The following is a 6913-nucleotide window of genomic DNA, read 5'->3' on the forward strand; positions in this document are numbered from 1 at the left end:
GTTAGGGCGTCGAGGCTAAGGAAAGAGAGGACTAGGGCTGCTGCCTGTTTGAGCCTGTTAAGGGCAGAGAGGACAAGGGCTGCTGCCTGTTTGAGCCTGTTAAGGGCAGAGAGGACAAGGACTGCTGCCTGTTTGAGCCTGTCCGAGACTGGTCGGGACTAGGGCCAGAAATGCTGCCTTTTTTCTCATTGATGAACTGGAATCACTGCCTAAAGTATCAAAGGAAGTAAGAAACCTCGGAATGACCATGGACTCCAAGCTGTCGATGAATGCCCAAGTGGATAAACTAGCAAGATCAAGCTTTGTCACTATAAAAATGGTGTGACAAATTTTCCCTCATTTGGGATTTCCACACTAGGTCCAAGCTACCATCTCGCTTGTTCTGTCCAAACTCGATTACTCCAATAGCCTCTACCACGGATCACCTTTAACGACCATGAAAAGACTACAACGGATTCAGAACTCGGCTGCCAGACTACTCTTGCATATCAAACATCTATGTACCTTCCAAGTGCTTGGATCTGTGGGTCTGTTACTTTTCTCCTGAAAAAGCATATCCAATGCACTACCCTATTTCTCATCCTGTACCTCTATCAATATATGTAATCTACATATACTTACCTCCTTTATGTATCTATATACTTTCAGCGTAATTTTGGATCTATATTTATTACTTTCTTCTAATTTAGCATTTCCAATGCACATTCCTATTTCTCAGCCAATACTTCGCTCAATATATCTTCTAGCCCAACCTTCCGACTCATCTCAAACTTCTTCAACTACTCCTTCCAATGCACTACCCTATCTCTCATCCTATAAATCTATCAAAATATCCTCTACATCCACTCTCTCATTTATCCCAAACCCCATACCACTACTATGATTGCCAAAATAACCCTTTATAGACTCTCTCCTACTCTACCCCTCCTTGCACCATCTGACACCTCTTTTACTATACCGATCCCCTAAAACAAACCTTTCTAAACTCTTCCCTCTGAGTCCTCCCCTCCAAAACTCCTTTTTACTCATCCAAAAGCCTCATCCTACTGCTAAGACCTAAAAATAAAAAAATCCTTCATTTTTTTATCCCTTCACTATCCTTTTCAATCCAAATTAACAGACTAACATGTTCACTTCTCAAATTCCATATTAAACTATACTAATATACTACCCAAATAACTGAATAACATATCCACTACTCAAATTACTTCATATTTGTTACTATACTAATTTTCAACAGTAATCCTTTATAGGTTCCGGAGTGGCGTGCTACTCGCCAGAGAAGCGCTTCAACACCCATCAGGGGTAACAAGTGCTATATGAATGCAAATCTTTCTTCCCCTTTTATCCCTCCGCTATCCTTCTCACTCCAAGTAACTGACTAATATCCACCACTGAAATTACTTCATATTTCACCACATTAATTCACCACTAATCCTTTGTAGGCTTCCTGAATAGTGTGCGTCAACAAGCGCTATATAAATACAAACCTTTGTCCTCCTCTATCCTTCTGCTATCATTCCAAATCCAAATAAATGACTAACCTATCCACCATTTAAAATGTACTTGCATGTTTCACTATACTAATTCAACACTAATTCTCTATGGGTCCTGGAATAGCGTGCTACTCACCGAAAAAGCGTTTTGCGTCTTGTATGGGGTAGTAAGCGCTATATAAATGCAATTTCAATACAATACATCCTGGCTGAGCAGCATACTACACTTCGTTTTTTTAGGTTTCGCCTAGCGAAGGCTGCGCTTGCGCAGTCTCCGCTGGGAGAAACTGATGTTTTCAGAGTGGGGCTTGAACCCGCCCCTCTTCTCCATTGGCTGGTTTCCTAAACGGAGGCCAGTCATTGGAGAACAGGGTTGTCCGTCAATTTAGGATGGGATTGAGGGGTGTGTTTTTTAGTTTCTTTCTGTTTTCTTTCCATCCTCTTGCCATTGGCTGGAATTTTACATTCCAGCCAATGGGAAGAGGAGAGAACGAAAAACACGCCCCCCAATCATGAAAATGGCAGTGGTTTCTCCGAGGCATTTCTGCCTCGCCTCGGAGAAACGTGGTGGTGTTCCACTGCCCTCCTGACGGCTTGTTATTCAATAATTGCATTCCATGAACTGCTTCTGTTGCTTTGAAACTGAGATCCAGTTCCGAGTTACGCCTCGGAGTTCCTGAAAGGGACGCATCCAGTCTGTACAGTTAGTACATAAAGTGACAGTCAGCAGAGTTTGTGAGAGAAAAAAAATTACTTCTGTGCACAGGCAAGGCCGGCACTTTCACAGACACATTACAACTTGGGTCCTAACGTAGGAGCGGTGCGTATGAAGCAGCTCGAGCGTGCCTGACGCAAGTAGGGTGCACCTTTTAACACTGGATGACTTTTTTTGTTTTGCATAATAAAACTAGATCCGTGGGGTAAAAAAAAACTGTGTTGGGGCGTCTATGTAAAAGGTGGGCTTGTGCACCCTCGGGCACAGGAGGTAATGGGGTCAGAGTTCTAAGGGGAAGAGGGGGGACTGCAGGCCTTAACATCGCCTTTTCCATTTGCATCAGGACGGGTCACGTCGACAGTGGCACCCGCCGGGGTAGGTGCCACCCCGGGAATGCGAGGGGAGTGCAGCCTGTCCTGCGCGAGGAGGGGGCGCTGCGCGCGCCGCTCACCCCTGTACGTCTGTTCCGATGACGTCTGCGGCTGTGTTGGTTTTTTTTTCTCCCTCTTGCAGCGGAGGCGGGCGCGTGTCTGACGGGGAAGTCGAGCCGAGCCCCCGCCTCCCTCAGCTCTCGCCCTGCCGCTCCCGCAGCAGACACTGCTACTATTAGAAAGTGCGCCCCCAGGTCCTCCAGGCCCGGAGTAGTACTTGTGAGAGTGGAATTCCTGAAAGGAGCGGGAGGGGGGTTGGCCGGACCGTGGGACCGGGCAGCAACGCGCGCTGCAACCGCACCTCACTAGAGGGCAGTGCCGGGGCGGGGAGGGCATTACCACTGCGTGTGCCCGTCTCTCGCCAGAGCCCATTGGGGCACATGCCGGGACTTTTATTTAGGGGCAGGTCCAGCTCTTCACATTTGCATATGTTGTCTTTGCAGGTTACATAATAGTCCCTTACGCTACTTGCATGAAGCATAAGGCGCCTCTTGGCTCTTGAATCACGGGTGTTGTGTTTTACTGTCGGCGACCTTTGAAGGATTGACTAAACTTCTCAGTGGATTTTGCAAGGGCTGTTCACCCACTGCCTTTATTATTTGTAACGTTGATCATAACTGGGTTGGCCAATCAGACACCCCTAACTTAGTGATATTTCTGGAAGATTTAGCATTTTGCACCGTCTCACTTATAGCTGGTGCTCATACTTACCGCTTTCCTGGGTACTGGGGTCGAACTCTCACGCCTCCATACCCCTACTCACCAGTATCACATTCTTGGAAGACGTACCTAGAAAATGACCCGTAATATCCTGCCAACTTTCACCCCCTCGTCTAGTTACTCTGTAAGGTACGGAGAAAGAAAAGCCCTCGCTATTTTCTGTTTGTGCGTTCCAAGTTTGCCATGTCCTGAAACATTACAAAATACTGTTGTGTTCCTGTGGAACACCTTGCAAAATTGATATTTATGCAGCTCATGGGAAAAAAACTGAATATTTTGCTACTTAAATAATAGGTCAAATTGGTATCTAACTGATTGATACTCATTTTATCAAGCTAAAAAGAGAGACAAGGGGAGTCAATCTGCCGGGATTTGAACACGTGACATGAATAGACTTGGACGATCGAGCTATTTTGTTGGGGTTTCCTGCAGTTTTGTTTTTGCCCACGCACCAAATATAGCATAAAAACATGGAAACATAATTTAACCCCCTCTGATGACTATAAGCTACAACCTTTCTACCCATTCACCAGCTACCCTTAAAACCATAGATTCCAACTGGTCTCCAAATTTACCAAGAACTTTTGCAAAAGTGTATTAGCCCTTCCTTCTCCATCACAGTATTTATTGTATATTCCCTCTTTCTCTGGCCCGAATCAGCAAGTGATTGAAGAATGGTTCACACTTTTAAAGCTTGAGAACAGGGTTCTACACAATTACACAATGGCATGGTCTGGCTGCAAGATATTATGAGTGGGCAAAAACTGCACAGCGTGTTCCAGTTCTGGGCATTTCTTCTGCAAATCATAATCACAAGCATCAGCTGAACTGTAATGCACCAAAAACACAACTCACAGAGTGGATCCGATTGAGAAACTAAAGGATGGGGCTGGAGACAAGGCTTGTTCCCACAGACATTTTGCAGTAGGTAAAGTCGCACTCTTTTAGGTCCTCTTGCATACCTTTGCACAGTAGCCCCATAACATCTAAAATGGGTATAGAATGGGAATATGCATATACAATTAGTGCAGGTAGGCAGGGCTAAGCGTCTTAGCATTTATAAGAATAGGGATTTATATGTTTTATGCCTGATTCAAAAAAGCAAAAAGATTCACGAAGGCAAAAAGAACAGATGATGGATAGAAAGCTGAATAATACAAACATTCACCTCCAGTCACAAAGATCTGGTTTAATCCATCTTTATTTTGCTCACCATGCCACCCCAGTTTGGACCCAACCATATGCAAATCAGCCTTGACCCTGCCGCTCGTGGGAACAGTCCAGCCTGACCTGCCAGCCCAGGTCCTCCCATGATCAGAAACAAGCATACTGGGACTGGTTTCAGGGTAACACCCCTCTGCCAGGCTCGCTTGAATCCAGTGGCACAGTGAGCCTGGGACCCTCACATCTGGGCATACCCTTCACAAAGGCATATAAGAGTATGTAAAATATTTTGTCTCAGAGTACTACTTATTATAGTAATACATGCTTTTGTGAATTAACCACATTGTGTCTTGGGGCCATGGAGCATTGGGCCCAAGACTTGGGGCGAAGCGGTAACAATAACTGCCACGTGGCATAGTTAATGGCCATGGACTTGGGCATTAACCATAAACAGCTAAAAAGACCTGCATGAGTTAGTATCCCTCTCTTGCGAAGGGCTCGATTGACATCCAGACATATTTAGGCTCTTCCTTAAGGACAGGGTACTAGAACTATTTTGTGAGAGTGCAGGTAGTTCCAGTACTTGGTGTTCATGAAAGGGTCGGCCACAGGTGCCCTCTGTTCCCTCGTTTTTATGCCCTTTGTTCCCTCGTTGTGATCGTTTGTTCTGGCCTCTGTTCCCCTGTGTGTGTGGGGGGGGGGGGGGGTGGCTCTGTGTGTGTGTGTGTGTAGAGGGCTCTGTGTGTGTGTGAACGTTTTGTCTGGCCTCTGTTCCCTGTGTGGGGGGGCTCTGTGTGTGGGGGGGGCTCTGTGTGTGGCTGTGTGTGTGTGTGTGGGGCTCTGTGTGGGGGGGCTCTGTGTGTGTGGGGGGGGCTCTGTGTGTGTGTGTGGGGGCTCTGTGTGTGTGTGTGGGGTTTCTGTGTGTGTGTGGGGGGCTGTGTGTGTGGGGGGGCTCTGTGTGTGTGTGGGGGCTCTGTGTGTGGGGGGCTCTCAGTGTGTGTGGGGGGCTGTGTGTGTGTGTGTGTGTGGGACTCTGTGTGTGGAGGGGCTCTGTGTGTGTGGGGGCTCTGTGTGTGGGGGGCTCTGTGTGTGGGGGGGCTGTGTGTGTGTGGGGGGGGCTTTGTGTGTGTGTGGGGGGGCTTTGTGTAGGGGGACTCTGTATGTGGGGGGCTCTGTGTGTGGGGGGGCTCTGTGTGTGTGAGGGGCTCTGTGTGTGTGTGTGTGTGTGGCTCTGTGTGTGTGTGGCTCTGTGTGTGTGGCTCTGTCTGTGTGTGTGTGTGTGTGTGTGTGTGTGTGTGTGTGTGTGTGTGTGTGTGTGTGTGTGTGCAAATGCAATAGGTCTCGCATTTGCGAGAGATTAAGCTATTGACATTGTAAATGACAATGCCACTTATTTATATGTTTTAAAACCAACACATAAATAAACATTTTGTCATTTACAATGGCAATAGCTCTAACTTTGGCAAAGCCGAGACCGTTGCATTGTAAATGCTTGTTTTGGAATACTGTTGCCTCAAGGCTGCACTCCTAAAATAACGGCACGCTGACTCGCTCGCTCTGTTGGCTGCGCTGGTGATTACCTCTTTCTTTCCCAAGATGGCCGATACTTTAGCAAAGCTGTATTACAAAACGTGTCATTTTTGCACGAACTCATTTTCTGTATTTGGTCTAAGTGTTCTCTTCTGATAGTTTTACGAGGTCGACTTTTTCAAGTCTACCTCCGACGCATCTAGAAAGTTGTTTAACGCATGTCACGTTCACGTACTAAAATGTCCATACAGAAACGTCGGACTAGGCGATTAGACAGCGGTGCCACTGTTACTGTTCCATCATGGCGACTCCCCACTAATACCGTCCGTGTATTCAAGCTCAGAGCGCGCGCTCGGAGTAGGGGCTTTCCTAGCAGATGACCCTAAATACTATTTTTAAATATGCAAATTTATCTGCTACATTCACCAGCGGTAGCCGCTTTGTCAATATAAAATACACGCAAAGGCCATTTCATAGTATGTCAGCCCCAGTGGCCTAATGGATAAGGCACTGGCCTCCTAAGCCAGGGATTGTGGGTTCGAGTCCCATCTGGGGTGGAAATCTTTTAATATTTTTTTCTTTCTGCCTAGTCACCAGCGGTAGCCGCTTTGTCAATATAAAATAATATTTTTTTCTTTCTGCCTAGTCTTTCTGCAAACATGTGAACGTTTTATTTTTTAATTAACACCCCGTACTTCTTTGAACACTGGGTGCCCACAGTTACATTAAATAAAGTAGTTGTGTTAATGATTCCGTGGCTTACCTTCACATGGACAAGTTATATTGACATTTACAGGACAATGGTAATTACCACCCACAACAATTTGCATTATATATTATTCACAAACCTCATGATA

The 6913-nt window shown here is 46.2% G+C and overlaps 1 non-coding gene across 1 annotated transcript; it reads left to right on the plus strand.

Annotated features, from left to right (window-relative positions):
• Positions 1 to 6540: 6540 nt before the first annotated feature.
• TRNAR-CCU (transfer RNA arginine (anticodon CCU)) lies at positions 6541 to 6613 on the plus strand. Its single transcript has one exon. It is a non-coding gene; the product is annotated as a tRNA-Arg (tRNA).
• The last annotated feature ends 300 nt before the right edge of the window (positions 6614 to 6913 follow it).

Source organism: Lissotriton helveticus, chromosome 1_1 (assembly GCF_964261635.1).
Source record: "Lissotriton helveticus chromosome 1_1, aLisHel1.1, whole genome shotgun sequence".
Classification (NCBI taxonomy): Eukaryota; Metazoa; Chordata; class Amphibia; order Caudata; family Salamandridae; genus Lissotriton; species Lissotriton helveticus.